Here is a 25,416-nt window from a genome sequence, read left to right on the forward strand (position 1 = left end):
AAGAAGGAATAGGAAGGTGAAGTTAGAGGAAGGGTAGGTGGGGTTGTAGTCAGGGGTATTTGCAAACATTCTCCTTCCTCAGTTCTTTCGTTCATTTGCAAAGAACCCAACTGAGCCCAGCTGACTTTTACCAGTTCCTGCCCTGGAGGACTGGGAGACAGATAGTGCTCTTGATGTGGTTAATTTATTGGCTACTCTCCTCCCAGGCAGAAAAGGGGTGCTGGGCCTTAGAGTATCCTGACAGCCACAACTGGACACCTGTGGTGTGGGGAGGAGGGTGTGAGGAAGAGGAGAGGAGAGGGACAGGAGAGACAAATGCTACCTTCTGGGTCATTATTTTTCCACTAGTCAGCCCCTGAGGAAAATAATTTGTCATGTAGCCTTCCTTTCAGGAAAACAGACTTCTTAAAAGAAGCTGCCAAGGAAGTGGCATAGAATTGTGGGGTCCAGCGGGCCCTAGTGGGACCTGCTTTATGCTGGGTACTGGAGGCACTACCGGCTGTGGGTCACCGGGGCGGGGATGGGGGCATTCTCAGGACTGGATGCCTGGACTGTGTCTTCTGGGGATTCCTCCTTTTCTTTTCTTTTTTCTTTTCTTTTCTTTCTTTCTTTCTGTCTGTCTGTCTGTCTTTCTTTCTTTCTTCTTTTTGAGATGGAGTCTCGCTCTGCCACCCAGGCTGGAGTGCAGTTGCACAATCTCGGTTGACTGCAACCTCCACCTCCTGGGTTCAAGCAATTCTTCTGCCTCAGCCTCTCGAGTAGCTGGGACTACAGGCGCGCGCCACCACGCCCAGCTAATTTTTGTATTTTTAGTAGAGACGGGGTTTTACCGTATTGTCCAGGCTGGTCTCAAACTCATGACCTTGTGATCTGCCCGCCTCAGCCTCCCAAAGTGCTGGGATTACAGGCGTGAGCCACCGCACCTGGCGGATTCCTCCTCTTCATTGCTTCTGCTGTGGTTCCCTACTCTCTGGAGCCAAGCCCTACCCTACCGCCTGGCCCCTCAAAAAACAAGGGGCCCCTTTAAAACTTACTCCCCGGACAACCCAACCCAGGTCCCCTAGGCACAGGGGCAGTTAACTTCTCTCACAGCTGAGGCCTATGAACAAAGGAAGGGGAGGAGCCCGAAGCAGGCTGGCCTTCCTGTCTCCACCCTGATTCCACTTCCAGGCTCCACTTCTTGTCCATTTCTCATCCCATCTGAAGCTACTGCCCAGAAACCACCTTAAATTTGGAGGCTCTTCCCGCTCCTCTTCCCACTCTCGCCTCTGCCCCCACACCCCAGGAGCATCACACCACACAGGGCCCCTGCAGGACACAACAAGGGCGGAGTGGGGCAGCTGACCCACCCCCCGGGGTGGACACTGAACCCTCACCTTTCCATGGGCCTATCACCAGAGGGCCAAGCTCCCAAGACCCCACTCAGGATGGATGTTTCTTTTCTTTTGCTTTCTTTTTTTTTTTTGAAACAGGGTCTTGCCCTGTTGCCCAGGCTAAAGTGCAGTGTTGCAATTATAACTCACTGCAGCCTCAACTTCCCAGGCTCAAGGAGTCCTCCCACCTCAGCCTCCTGAGTGGCTGGGACTACAGGTGTGCACCACTATGCCCAGCTAATTTTTTCTATTTTTTGTAGAGACAGGGTGTTGCCCAGGCTGGAAGGATCTTTCTTTTTGAACAAGCCCCTGCCTGGCTCTAAAAAGAGGAAGGCATTTTTTCTCTTCCTAAAGAGAAAGACTAATAATGAACAGTAACTACTGTGAACTGAGAGTACCCGTGCTGGTGCTTTACATGCCTCATCCTCTCCATTCTTACAACCCAGCAAGGTAAGTAACATTATTTCCATTTTCTAGATGAGGTAATTGAGCCTAAGTGACTTGCCCAAAGAGATGGCAGGGTTGGGATTAAAAGTCAGCTCCAACTAAGGTTTTTCTTTTTCTATTTTTCTTTCTAACTTTTAGGTTCAGGGGATACACGTGCAGGTTTGTTCCATGGGTAAATTGTGTATTGCAGGGGTTTGGCATGCAAATTATTTCACTGCCCAGGTAATAAGCATAGTTCTCACTGGGTAGTTTTTGCATCCTCACTCTCCTCCCACCTTTCACCCTCAAGTGGTCCCAGTGTCCATTGTTTTCTTCTTTGCGGCCATGTATACTCACTGTTTAGCTTCCACTTATAGGTGAGACCATGAAGTATTTGGTTTTCTGTTGCTGGTGTTAATTTGCTTAGGATAATGGCCTCTAGCTCTATCCATGTTGCTGCAAAGGACATGATTTTGCTCTTTTTTATGGCTGTGTAGTTTTCTATGGTGTATATGTACCACATTTTCTTTACCCAGTCCACTGTTGTCCATTTAAGGTTTGTTCCCCTCAAAATGAATATGCATTATAAACCACCCAGCTTATTGGATTTGTGATGTGCCTCATGTTCCTCTTCTCTGATTCATGTCCCCTTCTCCAGTCCTCCTTCTGAACACTGCACAAATGATTCTGTTCACAAGTCTCTCCAGCTATTATAAAATCCCCTAGGTTTGCCTACCTGAAGATCAACTTTCCAGTACTGTTGGACCCAGACCATGAATGTACTGGACTATCAGTTCAGATCCTCTGAGAAGTGGATACAAAGACAGAATTAGATGTGCAAGAGATTTATTGGGGAAAACACCTGTGGAGGATAAAGGAGAAGGGAGGAGCAGGAGGCAGAAACAGCCTACACTTGTGAAAGGAGAGAAGGAAGGAAGCATTGGGTAGGAAGAGTCTCAGATTACAGTGCAGCTCGAGAAAGTCTCTGAAAGGCCAGTGGAGAATCGCAGGCAAACATTGCCTATTAGAGGGGCTCTCTGTGGGCAGAAATGTTGCAGCGTTAGCACCCCAGGCATGTTCAGGCGTTGGGTAGAAGCAGCCAGGGGAAACCTGAATATTGAGCCAGACAGAAAGGTGTGGCAGCTGGAGGCTCTCAGCCAGCTGCACTTCTCCCAGCAAGTTCTCTTGAAGAACAAGCTGAGCAGTGCACCTCTGCGCAGACCTGGCATGTCTGCTGTGACTTATAGGTGTTGGCCCCCAGGGGTTTTGTTGACACAGTGACCTTTCAAACAACCAGAAAACAGCTGTGGGCCTAGCAAGAGCTCTAGGTGTCCTGGGGGTACTGAACTAAACTCTCCCCCATGGCCATCTCCTGGCTTTATAGCTGGACCACTGCCTCTGCCCTCCTTCTTTTTTTTTTTTTTTTTTTTTTTTTTTTGAGACTGTCTTGCTCTGTCACCCAGGGTGGAGTGCAGTGGCATGATCTCGGCTCACTGCAATCTCCGCCTCCTAGGTTCCAGCATTTCTTGTGCCTCAGCCTCCCCAGTAGCTGGGACTACAGGTTTGTGCCACCATGCTCGGCTAATTTTTGTATTTTTAGTAGAGATGGGGTTTTGCCATGTTGGCCAGGCTGGTCTTGAACTCCTAACCTCAAGTGATCCACCCACCTTGGCCTCCCAAAGTGCTGGTATTACAGATGTGAGCCACCGCACCCAGCCTCTGCCCTTCATTTGAGCATGGAAGACATGCGCCATCACTGTGCCGAAATGCTCATGCTATAATTTTCAGGACATTTTCTCTGCAATTTACCCAACTTGCTGCAGGTTTTGATTATGTTTGGTTTGTGTCTTTGTCGATAGTTGGTGGATATTGATGCTCACCTTTGTCTACTTTCCTCTCTCATAGGCTCATATCCTTAGCTGGGGTGGAGGGAGCAGACTCACCCAGAGGCTGAATCTAGATGCTAGTGTCACGGACCTTTCCGGGATATCATCCAGTCTTCCTCTCAATGTGATTATCTGGCTGGACTTAAACTCCAGGGGCAGCCTGAGAGGGAAGGGAAATTCCCTCAAAGAGAGTGTCCAGGGACCTGCATGCATATGAATGCCAGATTTTCTGTAGCGTCCTTCTACTGAGCTCTTCAGCTCATCACTGCCTGATCCTTGCTTCAACAGAGGATTCATCTACAGAGGAGAACTCATAGAGGCACAGGGAATCACAGGATCAGCCCTGATCTGTCATTGTGACGGGGCAAGGAGGACCAAGTTCAGGCAAGGTCATTTACTGCCCCCTGAACCCTCTAGCAGGAAAGCTGTGCCAGCCTCAGCCTTGGGGTAGGGCATTAGGGAGCAGAGAGATATGAGGAGCTTCAAGGGTTCAGGAAGGAGGAGCCTGTGGTGCCATTCCTGCCAGTGGCCCAGCAGTGTCCCCAGACTTGGCTGGGCTGCTGGCTCACTGCTGGGTTGCAGATGGAGAAAAGCAGATATTCAGCCTCACAGCAGCCCAAGGAGCAGGAGCCCACAAAACATCACCTGATTATGTTTCTGTTCTCAGTGCTGGAGAGATAGAACTGCCTCTGTGACTCCCGCCAGAGCCCAGGGGCAGCAGAGTCCTCAGAATCCAAGCACCATGGCCATAGGGGCCACCAGAGCAGAGAAGTCCACGGGAGGTGGAGATCAGGCTGGGCTCTTAATGTGCTGCTTCGAAGGGCCACAGGCTGCCTGGAGGAAGGCACTGGAAGCAGGCCCAAGAATAGTGGGGTTGGTTGGGTGGGGCCAGTCTTTCTGGTTGAGGAGCTAAGCAGAGTTGGGGGTCAGCTGACTCCTGGCAGCACAGGCATCCCTCTCTCCCCCATGAGAATTTATAATAAGCCTCTTCCATAGAAGCTGACAGACACAGTGGCAGGCCAGTCTCCTAGAAGTTCTGCTGCCTGGGTACAGGTGTCCAGTAATAAAAAAAAGACAGCTGTTCTGACAGATGAAAGAGAATGAGCTGGCCTAACTATGGCAGGAAAGCCAGGAAGGAAAACGCTAGCCCCTGTGCAACTTTTGGGGAGGGGTCTTTGATTTTTGCCCACTGAGACTATCCTCAGCCCAGGTACCAACAGATAAAAAAATGACTAGATGGAGGACTGGGGGAACGGTGGCCACAGAGGAGGAAGAGAAAAGGAAGGAGACTCATAATTGCAGCTCAGATGCTGGCCCTCCCTGAGACCTTTCTCAGCTACTAACTAGTTAGCCCTTTCTTCCTCTGAAGTCCCATGGTTCCTAGTGCATACTTCTAGGAGAGCTTTCAACCCATGCTGTTACATGTCTATCCTACAAACTGAGGCTTTCCAAAGGCAAGAGCCAGGTCTTGTTCCTCTTTGTACTTGGTACATAGTAGTAGCAGGTGCTTGATAAATGTTGAATCAGTGGAGGTCCTGATGATTGATCGGATGGAGGGAGAGGTATGTGTGTAACACGTGTGAATGGAAGGACAGATGACCAGGTAGATAAGTAGTTGGAAGGATAAATGGATGAATGGAATGATGGATGGGAAGAGGAACTTCTGCAGGAAGAGAAATCACAAATCTCAATGGACATCTGGCGGTTGGCACATTGCCTCTTAAAATGAGACAGCTGGAAGGAAGGAGAGATGTTCCACTAAAGAAGCAATAGCAGGGGCTTGGGGTCCAGGATGGAAGAAGTGGTCAAGGCAGGGCTGGGTCCTGGGCTTGGCCTCTGATGGTTGTTAGAGTCTCTTGGTTATAAAGGAGACAGAACAAGCAGATTCTGGCATTCTAGTCCAGGCTCTGCCACAAGCTTCTGATGATCTTGAGCAAGTCCCTTCTCTGAGTCTCAGTCTCCTCACTTGTCACCTTCACCACCTTATGTGATCTTGCGGACCACACGAGGAAGGGAGTTTTGCACAGCATAAAACTCCACACACAGAAGAATGGAGTGCAGCACTGGCATGAGAGCTTAGGACTCAGGAAGTCCTAGATTCAGATTCTTGCTCTGTTGCTCCGGCACTTATTGGCTGTGCCGGCTGAGCAAGCCTTTAAACCTTCTGTTTCCTCACAAGTGAAATGAGCAAAATAATATCTATCTTGACGAATTGTTGTGAGGTTTCAAAATAAGTCACAGAAAGTGCCTGACATTCAATAAATGGAAGCCAATATTACATACAATGGATTGATCAGGGCTGCTGTGTGTGTCTGTGCAGCTGATACCAGGACACAGGCTGGGTCTCCAGAGGAAGGAAGGAGCACCTCCTCATTCTCACAAAGGTACTATCTGCTCTCTGAATTCTGCACCTAGGGGGCTGCCTCCAACAGGGCTAGGATGCAAAGCATCATCTTCAGCTCTAATTCCTTACCTTCCACGGAGAAGTCTGAAGGCCAGACTCTGAACTTGGCTGATGACCTAATCTTGCTGGGCTCAGACATCTTCCTCCCACAGTGTGAAGATCATGATGCCACCGTCTGAGGCGGGGGAGCCCTCTGTATCTGGGAGTACTGTTCACACTCCTTAAAGAGCCAGGCAGAGTGGGAAGGCTCCAGCACCCAAAATCCTGCCACCATCCCATGCCAGAAGCCTGTCATTCCACTGTTCTATGGCATTGTTCTCTTGGTTTAGGAAATCATCCCCATGTAGATGCAAAAGTCAACTCATCATAGTAAGGAGCCACCACTTGCCGATTACTTCTTTGTGCCAGACCCTGTGCTAAGAGGGGTCAGTACACCTTTTTCCTTTTCTTTATTTTGAAGATGCCCATTGAACTACTTTTATAACTATTTTATGACAGTGAACATCCACGACCTAGATTCACCGTTGAACATTTGCCGTATTTGTTTTGTCTCTCTCTATATGTATGGTAGGCTAAACCATTTGAGACTCCATTATAGACATCATGATGCTTCATCCCAAAAAACTTCTGCATGTGTCTCCTAAGGAAAAGAACACTCTGCTATCTAACTGAATACCGTACTCAAAACTACGGCATTTTACATTAATACAATAGTATTATATAAGTCCACATTCAGATTTTCCCAATTGCCTGAATAATGTGTGTTACGACTTTTTAAAAAATCCAGGAATTAGGCAGGGCGCAGTGGCTCATACCTGTAATCCCAACACTTGGGGAGGCCAAGGAGGGCAGATCGCTTAAGGCCAGGAGATAGAGACCAGCCTGGGCAACTTAGCAACACCTTATCTCTTAAAGAAAAAAAAAATTCAGCTTTCAATCAAGGGTCCTCCCTTGATTGCACTACATTTTGTTGTCATGGCTTCTCAGCCTCTTCTAATCTAAAACAAGCCTTCATTTTATTATTATTTTTTTTGGTCTTTCATACCATTGCCATTTTGAAGCATTCAAATCTGCTGTTTTGCAGAATATCCCTTAATTTAGATTTTCTGGTGGCTTCCTCATGTCAGATTCCGGTGGACCTGCACATTTCATCCTCATAGTAACTCTGATAGGTTTTTTGACTTCATTTTATGGAAATGGGGGCTGAGGCTCAGAGAGGGCTGCCCCATAGCTATTAAGAGGCTGCCCTGGGACTGGATGCTGGTAGTTTGCTTTGTGCACTCATATCTCATGCAACTGTAATGTCTTAGCAGATGGGTTCTTTTTATGATGGCTTCATTTATCAGCCCCCTTTAGCACCTTCAACAGCCCCCTTTAGCCACAAATGAGCAGCAGAGCTTGACAGGGTCTGGCTTGGGAGAAAGAAGGGTAATCCAGGGGAGAGGACACCTGCAACATACTATCTGCAGTGAGCCGTGGCCTTCATAGTCAGCCCTGTCTGGAACCCCTCCACCCCAAGTGGTCCTTTTAGGCTACCTTAGAAATACAACTTTTTCTGCCCCTTCTAGACCTCCAGGGAAAGTGATGCATCACATCACACACACACACACACACAACTTAGGATGTAACAATCCTCTGGGTACAGTCATCACCGAATTCTGTCCCGTTGCCTAGCAACCCTAGGACATTTCCGCCCTTTCCAGCCAGAGAGTGGGTGGAGGGGGCAACCACATGGCTGGCTGGTACTTCTTACTCTGGGGGGTCTCCTCATGATCAGTTGCATAACAGCCACGGTGGTCCTTGCACTCTGGGGAGTTACCCTCCTACTCCCAGGGGATGAGCAATCTCTTTAAGGTCTTTCCTCCTGGGCTGGGAGCCACACAAGTGCGCCATGGAATGTGGAGCTCCTCCCTGGGCAGAGTGCCTGAGAGCTAAGGAGAGGATGACACCTCCCCCTGCAGTGACTCTTTAAGAGAAAAGGGTAAAAGAAGAAAATCCAGGTAAGAACCTGATCATGCCAGGAGAGTTAAGCTTCTCATAGAATGGTTCCACAGACGTTCAGAGACCTGCTGGCCAGGAGTGCTGGGTTTGGGGCCTGGCCATGCTTCTCCGTGAAAGTAGAGAGATGGACGGTCCATATGCCTGGGCAGATCCTAATTATCCAAGCCTGCAGTTACTCTTGAATACATGTGTACTACTTTAACCATCTTATTTGGGTAAGGTTTAGGCCAAGCATCATTACCTGGGGTGTTCAGGACCCCTTAGGGGTCTGTGGACAGAATTCAGGGCATTGGTAAAGTTGGGGGAAAAGTTACCTATTTTCACTAACCTCTTCTGAAATATATAAAATATTTTATGAAATAGTAAAATCTGTGACTTTGTCATTTATAGAAATCATAGATACTTTTATATCACTTTAAAGTTGTTGAAATGTCAATTATACTCACCACCACTTAGAAAGTATGGAAATTATTAAATCTGTTGCTAGATCCTTAACGCGTTCATAGGTATAGTAGTCCCCCTCTGCCCACGAGGGAAATGGTTGCAACAGCCCCAGTGGAACTGTGACTAGTACCAAACCCTACATATACTATGTTTTTTTCTATACATACATATGTAACTATGATAAAGTTTAATTTATATATGAGACATGGTAAGAGACTGACAACTATAACCAACAATAAAATAGAGAAATTATATATATAATACATATAATATATATTATATAATACATATATAATATATATTATATATAATACATATATAATATATATTATATATAATACATATATATTATATATCATACATATATAATATATATTATATATCATACATATATAATATATATTATATATCATACATATATAATATATATTATATATCATACATATATAATATATATTATATATCATACATATATAATATATATTATATATCATACATATATAATACATATACATATACATATATAATACATATACATATACATATATAATACATATACATATACATATATAATACATATACATATATAATACATAATACATATATAATATATATTATATATCATACATATATCATATATATTATATAATACATATATCATACATATATATTATATAATACATATATCATACATATATTATGTAATACATATGTATTATATAATACATATAATACATATATAATACATATGTATTATATAATACATATAATACATATATAATACATATGTATTATATAATACATATATAATACACATGTATTATATAATACATATAATACATATATAATACATATGTATTATATAATACATATAATACATATGTATTATATAATACATATAATACATATGTATTATATAATACATATAATACATATATAATACATATATAATACATATGTATTAGATAATACATATAATACATATATAATACATATGTATTAGATAATACATATAATACATATATAATACATATGTATTAGATAATACATATAATACATATATAATACATATGTATTAGATAATACATATAATACATATATAATACATATGTATTAGATAATACATATAATACATATATAATACATATGTATTAGATAATACATATAATACATATATAATACATATGTATTAGATAATACATATATTATATATATTATATGATACATATAATACATATATAATACATATGTATTATATAATACATATATAATATATATTATATGATACATATGTATTATATAATACATATAATACATATATTATATAATACATATGTATTATATAATACATATATAATACATATAATATAATACATATAATACATATATTATATAATACATATAATATATTATATAATACATATGTATTATATAATACATATATAATGCATATATTATATAATACATATGTATTATATAATACATATATAATACATATATAATACATATATATTATATAATACATATATAATACATATATAATACATATATAATACATATATAATACATATATATTATATAATACATATATAATACATATATAATATATAATACATATATGTATTATATATTATATATGTATTATACATACATATTATATAATACATATAATATATGTATTATATATAATATGTATGTATAATACATATATATTATATATGTATTATATATAATATATAGTATAATACATATATATGTATTATATATAATATATAATATGTAACATATATAATATATTATAGATAATACATATAATACATTATATATAATACATATATATTACAGTATATAATACATACATAATACATATATTATAATATATAATATATATAATACATATGTAATAATATATAATATGTAATACATATATAATACATATATATTATATATTATATATAATACATATATAATATATAATACATATATAATATATAATACATATATAATATATAATACATATATATTATATATAATACATATATTATATATAATACATATATTATATATAATACATATATTATATATAATACATATATTATATATAATACATATATTATATATAATACATATATTATATATGTATTATGTATTATATATATATATATATTTTTTTTTTGAGACGGAGTCTCACTCTGTTGCCCAGGCTGGAGTGCAGTGGTGCGATCTTGGCCCACTGTGAGCTCCGCCTCCCGGGTTCACACCATTCTCCTGCCTCAGCCTCCCAAGTAGCTGGGACTACAGGTGCCCGCCACCACACCTGGCTAATTTTTTGTATTTTTAGTAGAGACTGGGTTTCACCATGTTAGCCAGGATGGTCTCAATCTCCTGACCTCGTGATCCACCCACCTTGGCCTCCCAAAGTGCTGGGATTACAGGCGTGAGCCACTGTGCCTGGCCCCAGAGAAATTATATTGTAATAAAAGCTATATGAATGTGATATCTCTCTTTTTCTCAGAATATCTTATTGTACTGTATTCTTGTGTACTTTTCTTCTTGTGAAGAGAAAGGGACAGTGCGGGATGGTGCCAGGTTCCATCATGCTACTCAGAATGGTGTGCAATTTAAAATTTATGAATTGTTTATTTCTGGCATTTCCCACTTAATATTTTTGGACCATGGTTGACTGCAAGTAACTGAAATTGCAGAAAGCAAAACCACAGATAAGGGGATGGAGAATGCTGTACATATCAATATTGTATTATATAAAATATTTTTAATATTTTGATAACTCAATTTCAGTATAATTAGTTTCATTTCAATATAATTAGTTTCATTTGCAATCTGATGTATTTTTTATGCAAAGCATTTTTCTGACGCTTCAAACCACCAAAGGGGGCTGTGGTATAAAAAAAGATTAAGAGCCTTGGGTTTAGGCTATGGAAGTTTTTGTCAAACGAGGACTCAAGGAAGTATTTTTGGAGTCTTCTAATTTTGAACTTTAAATATTGATGGTAATTAAACAAATTAGTATATAAAATTCCTAGTGGCTGGAATGACTGCCTTATACAGAGCACCGCCACTCCATTGCAGCTTCTGAGTTTACATTGACAACAGAGGTGGTGCCAAGCAGCTCCACCCAAATTGTTCCTTTCTGATTAGGAAAAAAACAGGCTGACCTAATAAGTAATGGTGATGATATATTTAAAAAATGGTGGAGAAGTTGAGCCCTTACTAAAATGAAGTTGCTAAACTCAAAAAACCTGTACTCTAGCAGTCGGCACCATAGTCAGGTGGGTAGAATTCAGTTGCAGAAAACACAGTAGCATTTGCCATATAAAGTTAATGATGTTAATTTGAATTGTTTCCGTTGTAATTTTGTTTGAATTTGTAAGTTTTGGGTTTTTTTACTTAGCATATGTGTCCTTAGCTTCATGTTTGTGCTTGCTTGAGTACATGCCCAGAGATCTAGGCATTTTTTCTTATTATTTAATTGGGGGTACTTTACTCACGCACGAGAAATGTTGCGCTCTGTTACTTACTGATAGCTCTTTAGTTTTTCCTCTTTATTTATTTTTATTATTATTATTTTTTTGAGACGGAGTCTCGCTCTGTCGCCCAGGCTGGAGTGCAGTGGTGCGATCTCGGCTCACTGCAAGCTCCGCCTCCCAGGTTCACTCCGTTCTCCTGCCTCAGCCTCCCGAGTAGCTGGGACTGCAGGCGCCTGCCACCACGCCCGGCTAATTTTTTTGTATTTTTAGTAGAGACGGGGTTTCACCGTGTTAGCCAGGATGGTCTCGATCTCCTGACCTTGTGATCCACCCGCCCCAAAGTGCTGGGATTACAGGCGTGAGCCACCGTGCCCGGCCCATGTTTCCCTCTTTAGTTCACCCGTTTCTTTTGAATGACTGAGTTCAGGTCTCAGACATTAGAGTGACTTGATTTTCAAGTCTTCCCAGACAGGATTAAGTAGCAAATTACCTAGTAATTTCTGGAGATGTCAAGTGTGTGATTCCTGGGTTTGTCCCAAGTCACTTTTCCACATTATGAGAACAGAAGCTTATTGGTGGTTTTATTACAGTAAGCCTTGTTGGACTGCTGTTTGAATTTCTCAAGGTATGGCTTCTTTGTCCTGTAAGCACCAAGCATGAGGTGAAGGGACCACAACGTCATGCTGCCAAGGGGACAAGTTGGACTGAATATGTTGTACATAAATATTTCCCTTTCCTAGTCTACTTCTGGGAAAGCATTTATGTTTTCTATTATTATATTCATATATATAATATATATAAATATAATATATAAATGTGCGTATATATACATATATACATATATACACATATATACATATATACACACATACACATATATACACACATATATACATATATACACACATATACATATATACACATATACATATATACACACATACACATATATACATATATACACATATATACACATATACACATATATACACATATACACATATATACACATATACACATATATACACATATACACATATATACATATATACACATATGTATATATACATATATACATATATACACATACGTATATACATATATACACATATACGTATATACATATTACACATATACGTATATACATATATACACATATACGTATATACACATATATACACATATACGTATATACACATATATACACATATACGTATATACACATATATACACACATATATGTGTGTATATATACACATATATACACACATATATGTGTATATATACACACATATGTGTATATATATATACACACATATACACACATATACACACATATGTATATATACACACATATACACACATATGTAGATATATACACATATATACACACATATGTAGATATATACACACATATACACACATATGTGTGTGTGTGTATATATATATATAGATATATATTTTGAGACAGAGTCTCACTCTGTCGCCCAGGTTGGGAGTGCAGTGGCACAATCTCAGCTCGCTGCAAGCTCCACCTCCTGGGTTCAGGCCACTATTCTCCTGCTTCAGCCTCCCGAGTAGCTGGGACTACAGGCACCCGCCACCACTCCCGGCTAATTTTTTGAATTTTTAGTAGAGATGGGGTTTCACTGTGTTAGCCAGGATGGTCTCAATCTCCTGACCTCATGATCCACCCACCTCAGCCTCCCAAAGTGCTGGGATTACAGGCATGAGCTACCACGCCCAGCCAATATATTCTTTCTTAAATCTGTGGCCAGGCCTATAATTGTTGTAATGAAAATTAGAAAACCTACAAAATGTCACAGGATTAAACTTTAAAGTCTGTCTCAAAGGACTCACAAAGTAGTGATTCACTTTGACCCCCCTCAAAGATCAAATATCAAGCAATTTACCAGTTAGTGTTTTTAAATGGTGTGTAGCCCTTATTGGACTTTAAGTTCCATTCAAGATGGCATTGTCATTCCCAGAACTGCAGACTCCTCTCTGTCCTGCTCCCCAACTAATCTTTTGAACATCCCAGCTGCTCACATTGTCCCTCCACAACACAATAGCTTTTCCAATTGTTCTGGTGACCTCACTGTATGTTTCCGTGCTACTCAACAGCCTGTGGAATGGCGGCCAGCCTTGGACAGGGCTCTAGCCCCATGGCTGTGCTCTTCTTTGGGAGCAGCTTCCTCTTGGCATTGCCTCCTCCCTGCCCTCAGGAGACACTCTCTTCTCTGCCATCTTCCTCTGTGGTGTCGTGTCCTTACTCAAAAATACAAGTCCGTGTATCACCACACCTGACTCCTTGATATCGGGTGGTTTCTCTTCTGTCATTCCAGCTCTTGAAGTGTCTAGAAAGCTCAGTTTTACATTCCTTTTCTAGAAGAAACCTGGAAAATAAGTCTTCCAGGACCTGGCTGGAGGATACAGCTTGAGGAACATCACCCAGAGCAGCATTAAAGGATGTTTCTTTTTTTTTTTTCCCAAATCAATAGGTCTTTTATTGCATCATTTAAATATCACAAGTAGGTTTTAGGAGTCATCTGACATCTTGCTTCTGTAGCTGGACAACTCTTAGATCTTAGTCATCAGCCTGCTGAACAGTTCATTTTTCAGAGACATATATGCCATCCAAAAATTTCCTGATATCCTTGTTTTTAACTGTTGTGGCTTGCTGAATTTGAAACAAGCTCAATGTCATTTCCTTCAAGGATTAATTCATCTTTCTGGGCTTGAGATACTGAACAAGCAACACCTGGTCTCATCTGAACCCTGCGGATGTATTTTTCACCCAAGAAATTTCGGATTTCAACAAGAGAACCATTCTCCTGGATAATGATGTTGATGGGGAAGTGAACATACACAGACCTCATCTTGTAACAGAAGCCCAGTGTCACACCCTTGATCATGTTCTGTACGTGACTACAAATAGTCCGAATGGTAACCAGTTCCTTTCTGTTACTGCACCATTTGTCAACCAGGAGCCTCTTTCTTTTTCTTTCCGAGAAGATTGAGTTCTACATTGATGTGCTTGAAGTTCCTCCACAGGGTTCCTCTGGGGCCTTTCACGATAACTGTGTGTCCTTTCAGAGTAATGTCGACATTTTCTGGAATGTCGATAGTCTGATTGCTGAAAATGGTCTTCATTCACACAGTAGATGCGGCAAAGAAAGAAAGGATGTTTCTAGACCATAGTTTTGTTTTTGTTTTAATTGTGATAAAAAACATGTAACATCAATTTACCCTCTTAACAATTTTAAAATGTACAGCACAGTATTAACTACACACACACTGCTGTACAGTAAAGCTCCATAACCTTTTCATTTTGCATGACTGAAACTCTATTCCCATTGAACAATTCCCCATCTCCCCTCCCTCCCCACCATCCCCTGGCAACTACCACTCTGCTTTCTGTTTCTATGAGTATGATTACTTTAGATACCTCATATAAGTGGAATCATACAGTATTTGTCCTTTTTGACTGGCTTATTTTGCTTAGCATAATGTCCTTAAGGTTCATCCATGTTGTAATATGTACCTGAATTTCCTTCTTTCTAAGGCTGAATAATATTTCTTTATTACACCACATTTTCTTTCTTTCATCCAACAATGGACATTAGGTTGTTTTCACATCTTGGTTATTGTGAATAATGCGGCAATGAATGTGGGCATGCAAATATTTCTTTGAGATCTTTATTTCAAGTCTTTTGGCTATATTCCCAGAAGTGGGATTATTGGATCATATGGTAGCTCTATTTTTAAGTTTTTGAGGAACCTCCATAGTGTTTTCCATAGTAGATGCGCTATTTACAATCCTACCAACAGTGTGCAAGGTTTTCAATTTCTCTACATCCTCATCAATACTTGTTTGTGACGGGGTTTCCCTAGGTTGCCCAGGCTTGACTCACCTTCCTGGGCTCAAGCAATCCTCCTGCCTCAGCCTCCTGAGTAGCTGGAACTACAGGCATGTGCCACGGTCCCTGACTAACACTGTTTTTCGGTTTTGTTTTGTTTTTTATAGTGGCCATCCTAATGGATGTGAGATGATAATTCACTGTGGTTTATGATTTGCATTTCCCTAATTAGCCTTTTATAGGCTTGTAGACCATTTGTATATTTTCTTTGGAGAAATGTCCATTCAAGACCTTTGCCCACTTTTTAATCAGGGTTTTTTGTTTGTTTGTTTGCTACTGAATTGTAGAAATTCTTCATATATTCTGGGTATTAACCCATTATCAGATATATGCTTTGCAAGTATTTTCTCCCATTCCATAGGTTGCTGCTTCACACTACTGTTTCTTTTGCTGTGCAGAGGTTTTTAAGTTTGATGTAGTCTCATTTTTACTTTTGTGGCCTGTGCTTTTGGTGTTACATCTAAGAAACCAGTGCCCTTTCCAATGTCATGAAGCCTTCCTCCTATGTTTTCTTCTTGTAGTTTTATAGTTTAAATCCTTATGTTTAGGTCTTTAATCCATTTTGAGTTAATTTTTGTATATGACATAAGGTAAGAGTCCATCTACATTCTTTTACATGTGAATGTTGTTTCTCAGCACCATTTGTTGAAAAGACTGCCCTTTCCCCATTGTGTAGTCTTGGCATCTTTGCTGAAGACCATTTGACCATATATGTGTGGGCTCCCTATTTTGTTCCATTGGTCTATATGACTATCTTTATGCCAGCACCGTACTATTTTGTTTACTATAGCTTTGTCATGTTTTGAAATCCAGAAGCGTGAGGCCTCTAGCTTTGTTCTCTCTCAGATTGTTTTTTTTACTATTTGGAGTCCTCTTAGATTCCATATGAATTTTAAGATGATCTTTTCTATTTCTGCAGAACATGCCATTGGTAGACCAGGATTCCTTAACCTGTGGTCTCAGAACCCCTGGATGGCATTCAGGGTGCTGAGGGCCCCTGACACTTTGTGTTTCTGCTGCTAAGCATTTTTATCTGGTCTCTGCTGAGACATATGAGGGTTCACGGGAGCCTACAGTCTAGGCTCCTAATTCCACCCTTCAAAAAGTCAAGAGTAATGGCCATGGGCAGTGGATTTATCATGATGCAAGGGGAAATCACAAATAAGCATCAAATTCAAAGGAGCTCATGGAATACATATCTAGCTTTTTTTTTTTTTTTTTTTTTTTTTTTTTTTTTTTTTTTTTTTTTTTTTTGAGACAGGGTCTCTTTGTCACCTGGGCTGGAGTACAGTGATATGATCATAGCTATTTTTTTTTTCTTTTCTTTCTTTTTTTTTTTTTGAGACGGAGTCTTGCTCTGTCACCAGGCTGGAGTGCAGTGGTGTGATCTTGGCTCACTGCAACCTCTGACTCCCTGATTCAAGCAATTCTCCTGCTTGAGCCTCCCAAGTAGCTGGGATTACAGGCACACGCTACCACGCCCAGCTAATTTTTGTATGTTTAGTAGAGACAGGGTTTCACCATGTTGGCCAGGATGTTCTCCATCTCCTGACCTCATGATCCACCCCCCTCGGCCTCCCAAAGTGCTGCGATTACAGGCGTGAGCCATCGTGCCTGGCTCACACTTGGCTAATTTTTTAAAATTGTTTTGTAGAAGTGGGGGTGTCTCACTGTGTTACCCAGGCTGGTCTTGAACTCCTGGCCTCAAGCATTCCTCCCACCTCAGACACAAAGTGTTGGGATTACTGGCGTGAGCCACTATGCCCAGCCAATCTGACTTTATTATTACTTACTACTGTTGCTGTTGGATTCTTCAGTTAGCATTGTGACACTCTGGGGAAAATACTGCTGTCTTAATCTATACACTCATATAAGACTTTATTACATAGAGAACATTAACTGATTATTGCAATGGATAGTATTTTGTCCTAAAACGGATGTCCACTTTTCTCAAAACTTGACCTTTTCTGTTTGGCTCTCTGGTGGTGTATCATCTTAGGCTGTAAGTCTCACAGGAACTGGACAGTATCATTTTTATTTTTTTGTGTTTGTTTTTGAGATAGGATCTTGCTCTGTTAACAGCCCAGGCTGGAGTGCAGTGGCACAATCACCACTCACTGCAGCCTCAATCTCCCAGGCTCAAGCAATCCTCCCACAGCCTCCCAAGTAGCTGGGACCACAGGCATGCACCACCACACCAGGCTAATTTTTGTATTTTTTGTAGAGGTATAGTCTGCTATGTTACTCAAGCTGGTCTCGAACTCCTGGACTGAAACAATCCACATGCCTCGGCCTCCCAGAGCACTGGGATTATAGGTGAGCCACCTCTCTGGACCGCTAGTATCTTTTTTTTTTTTTTTTTTTTTTTTGAGACAGGGCCTTGCTCTGTTGCTCAAGCTGGAGTGTGGTGGCACGATCTCAGCTCACTGCAACCTCTGCCTCCCAGGTTCAAGAGATTCTTGTGCCTCAGCCTCCCAAGTGGCTGGGATTACAGGCGTGCATCACCACGTCCAGCTAATTTTTGTATTTTTAGTAGAGATAGGGTTTCACCATGTTGGCCAGGCTGGTCTTGAACCCCTGGCCTCAAGTGGATCTGCCTGCCTTGGCCTCCTAAAGTGCTGGGATTACAGACATAAGCCACTGCGCCTAGCCCTGACAGTATCTTTTTTTTTTTTTTTTTTGAGATGGAGTCTTGCTCTGTCGCCCAGGCTGGAGTTCAGTGGTGCAACCTCCACCTCCCGGGTTCAAGCGATGCTCCTGCCTCAGCCTCCTGAGTAGCTGGGACTACAGGTGTTTGCCACCATGCCCAGCTAATGTTTTGTATTTTTTAGTAGAGACGGGGTTTCACCGTGTTAGCCAGGATGGTCTTGGTCTCCTGATCTCATGAGCCGCCCACCTCAGCCTCCCAAAGTGCTGGGATTACAGGCGTGAGCCACTGCACCTGGCCTGACAGTATCATTTTTGTCCTTGCTCTAATCTTGTTAAGTGTAGGTGTTTGTGATGAAAATGTTACTTGTGTCTATGTTCCCTGGCCATGTCCAGCAGGTTAGGAAGCAGCTTCACAATGTGTTTACACATTTTGCTCAGTAGCTTGTATTCTTAAACTGCTATTGGAACAGTAACATTTTTAAAATAATTGTTAATTTAATAATTGTTAATGAGACTCTTGCTGGTTAAAACACAAGTGAAATAACAAGATCTTATGCTTTACTTTTCATAATTGAAGGCATTCCTTTCCTCCTGGAAAGCACCACCTGAAACATTAGGATAATGTTGCAAACATTAGGACGATGCCTCCTTGTACCCACAAAGCAAATTTGCCAATCTTGTGTTGGTTTTCCCCCTCTGCCCCTCTCTTTGACTACAGTGCTATGGCTTTGTCCTCATTCCTTTTCCCTCTGGAGCCACAACTTTTCTCAGGGGTGTAGAGATACTTTACCATTCAGAGTGTGCTGTCACGAGCATCACTGGTCAGAAAACCATTCATGCATTGCCAGGGTCATTAGTGAGTGCCTACCTTGAGCCAGGCAGGTGCTAGCATTTCCCCAGAGGAACAATACAAGTTGCATTCTGGTGACAGGTCTCGTGAAAACTTTTGGTGGTCAAATATGTTAGGGAAATCCAGAGTTACACAACATTTAAAAGATGACTGCAGAATGTTTCTTTTTCCTAATACGTTAATGTGTCTCCTATATTTGCGTCAGAGGTGTAGACAACAGAACATACGCTGTTCTTCTTCCCAACTTGTTTGACCAGGTAATCTCTTTTTCACAAGTGTGGAGTTCCTCTGAATCCGCTTTGGGAAAGACAAGTTTCTAGAAGACTCACATCAGCTCTTAAACCAGCTTTGCCATTTTTATTGTTTCCTGTAGATAAACACATGTACTAAATGTTCTCACATACTTTTTCTTTTTCTGGTGAGACAGGGTCCCTATCTGCCACCCAGACTAGAGTGCAGTGGCGCAATCACGGCTCACTGCAGCCTCGACCTCCTGGGCTTAAGCGATACTCCCATCTAAGCCACCCGAGTAGTTGGGATTACAGACGCACGCCACCATCTGGTTAATTTTTGTGGAGACAGGGGTCTCTCCACGTTGACCACGCTGGTCTCGAACTCCTGCCCTCAGGTGATCCTCCCGCCTAGGCCTCCCACATCGCTGGGATTCCAGGTACGAACCCCGTGGGCGCCTCCATCTTCTAATTTGTGGCTGAGCCAGATGATGATTCAGGGAAAAAAGGGACTTCCGGTTTTAAAATGGCGGCTTGACTTCCCCGCCCCCCCAGAAAGCCAAAAACAAATATGCAGCCCCGAGATTTTCCCCAGCAACAATCCGGAGCTCAAATTTGAGGATGAGACAGATCCCGGGGGCACGGAGAAGTGAAAAATCTTCCGAGCAGGCGATAAGAAAATCGGGTTTTCACATCCGCCACGCCCCTCCCCATCACTGAGCCCCACACCAGGCGCGGGGAAACTTTCCCTCCGCGCGCGGATTCCGTGGTGAGAAAAGTGAGGCCCAAGTGCCAACCAAGTTTCCCACCATGTTGGGTTTCCTGGCAGGAGGCGCGTCCTTGCCTCAGCCATGGAAAACGTGGTGCCTGCTGAGGGGAGCCACATCCCCAGGACTAGCAGAGACAAAGGGGACGGTGGGCGGACCACCATCCCCAGCCCTGGAAACTGCTCTGTAGCCAATCAGAGCAGGTACTCAGCAGCACCGAACTGGAGGAGGTGCTTGGGCGCCAAGCCCTAGGCGGCCTTCCCCCCAGGTAGACGGAGGGGGTGGGTACTGGAGCATTTATTGTATTACTGTTCGAACTGTGCGTTTATTTTATGTGTACTCCTTTGATTTTTTTTTTTTTTCCCAAAAGTTAGGTTTTCGGCCGGGCACGGTGACTCACGCCTATAATCCCAGCACTTTGGGAGGCTGAGGCGGGCAGATCACCTGAGGTCAGGAGTTGGAGACCAGTCTGGCCAACATGGTGCAACCCCGTCTCTACTAAAAATACAAAAATTCGCTGGGCACCATGGCTCACGCCTGTAATCCTTGCACTTTTACTTTGGGAAGCCAAGGCTAGCGGATTGTTTGAGTCCAGGACTACAAAGATCAGCTTGGGCAACATGGCGAAACCCCGTCTCTACCAAAAAAAAAAAAAAAAAAAAAAATTAAATAAAAAAAAAATCCCAACAACAACAACCCAAAACTAAAAATTAGCCAGGCGTGGCTGCCCACACCTGTGGTCCCAGCTACTCGGGAGGAGGGAGGATTATTTGGGCCCGCAAGGCGGAGGGTGCAGTGAGCTGAGATCATGTCACTGCATTCCAGCCTGGGTGACAGTGTGACCTCGTCTACAAAAAAAAATTGTTGGCCGAGCGCGGTGGCTCACGCGTGCAATCCCAGCACTTTGGGAGGCCGAGGCGGGCAGATCACAAGGTCAGGAGATCGAGACCATCCTGGCTAACACGGTGAAAACTCGTCTCTACTAAAAATATAAAAAATTAGCCGGGCGCGGTGGCGGGCACCCGTACTCCCAGCTACTCGGGAGACTGAGGTAGGAGAATGGCGTGAACCCGGCAGGCAGAGCTTGAAGTGAGCCGAGATCGCACCACTGCGCTCCAGCCTGGGCGACAGAGCGAGACTCCGTCTCAAAAAAAAAAAAAAAAAATTTTGTTTTTGTAGAGGTGAGTTCTCGCTATGTTGTTCGGGCTGGTCTCGAACTCCTGGGCTCAAGCTATACTCCCATCTCAGCCTCCCGAGTAGCTGGGATTACAGACGCGCGCCACCGTCTGACTAATTTTTGTATTTTTTGTAGAGATGGGGTGTGAGGTCGGGGGGTGGAGGCTGGTCTCGAACTCCTGCCCTTAGGCGATCCTCCCGCCTGGGCATCCCACATCGCTGGGATTCCAGGCATGAACTCAGTGGGCGCCTCCGTCTTCTAACTTCTGGCTGAGCCAGAAGATGATTGAGGGAGAAGGAGGACTTCCGGTTTTAAAATGGCGGCTTGACTTCCCCGCCCCCTAGAAAGCCAAAAACAAATATGCAGCCCCGAGATTTTCCTCAGCGAGAATCCGGAGCTCAGACTTGAGGATGAGACAGATCCCGGGACCACGGAGAAGTGAAAATCTTCCGAGCAGGCGGTAGGAAAATTGGGCTTTCACATCCGCCAAGCCCCTCCCCACCACTGAGCTGTGCAGCAGGCGCGGGGAAACTTCTCTCGGCGCGCGGGTTCTGTAGTGGGAAAAGTGAGGCCCAAGTGTCAGCCAGCTTTCCCACCATATTGGGTTTCCTGGTAGGAGGCCTGTCCTTGCCTCAGCCATGGAAAACGTGGTGCCTGCTGAGGGGAGGCACATCCCCAGGACTGGCAGAGACAAAGGGGACGGTGGGCGGACCACCATCCCCGGCCCTGGAAACTGCTCTGTAGCCAATCAGAGCGGGTACTCAGCAGCACCGAACTGGAGGAGGCCAGTCCCCAGGTGCTTGGGCGCCAACCCCTAGGCAGCCTTCCCCCAAGGTAGACGGAGGGGGTGGGTACTGGAGCGTTTATTGTATTACTCTTCTGTGGGTATATTTTATGTGTACTCCTTTGAATGTTTTTCTTTCCCCAAACGTTATGTTTTTCGGCCGGGCTCGGTGACTCACGCCTATAATCCCAGCACTTTCGGAGGCTGAGGTGGGCGGATCGCCTGAGGTCAGGAGTTCGAGACCAGCCTGGCCAACATGGTGCAACCCCGTCTCTACTAAAAATACAAAAATTTGCTGAGCACCGTGGTTCACACCTGTAATCCTTGCACTCTGGGAGGCCAAAGCTAGCGGATCGCTTGAGTCCAGGACTACAAAGACCAGCCTGGACAACCCGGTGAAACTTCGTCTCTACTCAAAAAAAAAAAAAAAGAAAAAAGAAAAAAATCCCAACAACAACAACCCAAAACCAAAAAATTAGCCAGGCGTGGCTGCCCACACCTGTGGTCCCAGCCACTCAGGAGGAGGGAAGATTATTTGAGCCCTCAAGGCGGAGGGAGCAGTGAGCCAAGATCATGCCAGTGCACTCCAGCCTAGGCGAAAGCCTGGGTGACAGAGTGAGACCTTGTCTCCAAAAACAAAATTGTTTTTGTAGAGGTGAGGTCTCGCTATGTTGTTCGGGCTAGTCTCGAACTTCTGGGCTCAAGCAATCCTCCCACCTCAGCCTCCTGAGTAGCTGGGATTACAGACGCGCGACACCATCCGACTAATTTTTGTATTTTTTGTAGAGACGGGGGAGAAAGGAGGGGGCGGGGGCGGGGGTCTTTCCATGTTTCCGAGGCTGGTCTCGAACTCCTGCCCTCAGGCGATCCTCCCGCCTGGGCATCCCACATCGCTGGGATTCGTCGTGAGCCAGTGCCGCCTCCATCTTCTAACTTCTGGCTGAGCCGAGATGATTCAGGGAGAAAGGGAACTTCCTGTTTTAAAATGGCGGCTTGACTTCCCCGCCTCCCAGAAAGCCAAAAACAAATATGCGGACCCGAGATTTTCCCCAGCGACAACCTAGAGCTCAGATTTGAGGATGAGACAGATGCCGGGGGCACGGAGAAGTGAAAAAATCTTCCGAGCAGACAGTAGGAAAATCGGGCTTCCACATCAGCCACGCCCCTCTCCGCCACTGAGCCCTACACCAGGAACCAGGCACAGGGAAACTCTTCCCCGGGCGCTCGGGTTCCGTGGTGGGAAAAGTGAGGCCCAAGAGTCAACCAGGTTTCTCACCATGTTGGGTTTCCTGGCAGGAGGCCTGTCCTTGCCTCAGCCATGGAAAACGTGGTGCCTGCTGAGGGGAGCCACATCCCCAGGACTGGCAGAGACAAAGGGGACGGTGGGCGGACCGCCATCGCCGGCGTTGGAAACTGCTTGTTTCCAGTAGAGGCTCCAGGGAGGATCGCCTGAGGGCAGGAGTTCGAGACCAGCCTGCGGAGAGGCTCAATCAGAGCGGGTACTGAGCAGCGCCTCGCTGGAGGAAGCCGGTCCCCAGGTGCTTGGGCGCCAACCCCTAGGCAGCCTTCCCGCCCAGGTAGAGGGGGTACCTTTACCTCTACCTAAAGTAATACAATACCTTTATTGTACTACTCTTCGAACTGTGCATATATTTTATGTGTACTCCTTTGAATGTATTTTTTCTTTTTTCCAAAAGTTACGGTTTTTGGCCGGGCGCGGTGCCTCACGCCTGTAATCCTAGCGCTTTGGGAGGCTGAGGCGGGCGATCACCTGAGGTCAGGAGTTCGAGACTAGCCTGGCCAAAATGGTGAAAACCCATCTCTACCAAAAATACAAAAATTAGCCGGGCCTGGTGGTGGGCGCCTGTAATCCCAGCTACTTAGGAGCCTGCGGCAGGAGAATCGCTTGAACCCGGGAGGCGGAGGTTGCAGTGAGCCGAGATCGCACCACCGCACCCCAGCCTGGGCGACAAAGCAAGACATTATCTTAATTAAAAAAAAAAAAAAGTTTTGTTTTTCTCTTGCTTTAATATTAAGCACCGCAGCTTTTACAATCCACATGCTATTATTTGTTGACTTCAGAAATGTAGAACCAGGAGGGCACGGTGGCTAACGCCTGTAATCCCAGCACTTTGAGAGGCCGAGGCGGGTGGATTTCTTGGGCCCCAGAAGTCTCATTTTTTTGTAGAGACACGGCAAAGCCCCATCTCTGCAAAAAATACAAAAATTAGCAGGGAGTGGTGGCGGACATCTGTAGTCCTAGCAACTCAGGAGGCTGAGGCGGGAGGATTTCTTCAGCCCGGGAGGTCGAGGCTGCAGGGAGCCATGATCGTGCCACTGCACTCCAGCCTGGGTGACAGAGCATGACCGTATCTCAAAAAATAATAATAATAAATAAATAAATAGAAATGGAGAATCAACTTCCTGAAGTTTGTTTTTGTTGTTGTTTTGAGACGGAGTTTCACTCTTGTTGCCCAGGCTGGAGTGCAATGGCGTGATCTCCGCTCACCGCAACCTCCACCTCCCGGGTTCAAGCGATTCTCCTGCCTCAGCCTCCCGAGTAGCTGGGATTAGAGGCATGTGCCACCACTCCTGGCTAATTTTGTATTTTTAGTAAAGACGTGTTTCTCCATGTTTGTCAAGCTGGTCTCGAATTCCCGACCTCAGGTGATCTGCCTTCCTTGGCTTCCCAAAGTGCTGGGATTACAGGCGTGAGCCACTGCACCCAGCCTCAAGTTTTAAATTATAATAAACATTGACCATTTTTGGTTTGCGCTAAAAAAAAATCCTTTCTCACTTATCTACTATTTTAAATTTTTTTCAAACTATGCATAAGAAGATTTTGATGCTTGGAATGCCTGTAAATATTACTCAGTTTAGCTGTGTACCACATAATAGAACACCTCCTCCTCTATCCTTGTAAAGACATAATCTCCTCGGGGTGCTTGGCATAGTGGTTAACAGCACAGAGTGGGAAATCAGGCAGACTTGTGTTCAGATTCACAGTTCATGACTTG

General features: G+C 43.4%; 1 pseudogene; it reads right to left on the reverse strand.

Moving 5' to 3' along the window:
- Positions 1 to 14,336: 14,336 nt before the first annotated feature.
- LOC100974502 (large ribosomal subunit protein uL6-like) lies at positions 14,337 to 15,175 on the reverse strand (annotated as a pseudogene).
- Between the last annotated feature and the right edge of the window lie 10,241 nt (positions 15,176 to 25,416).

This window comes from Pan paniscus, chromosome 16, assembly GCF_029289425.2.
Source record: "Pan paniscus chromosome 16, NHGRI_mPanPan1-v2.0_pri, whole genome shotgun sequence".
NCBI classification, from domain to species: domain Eukaryota; kingdom Metazoa; phylum Chordata; class Mammalia; order Primates; family Hominidae; genus Pan; species Pan paniscus.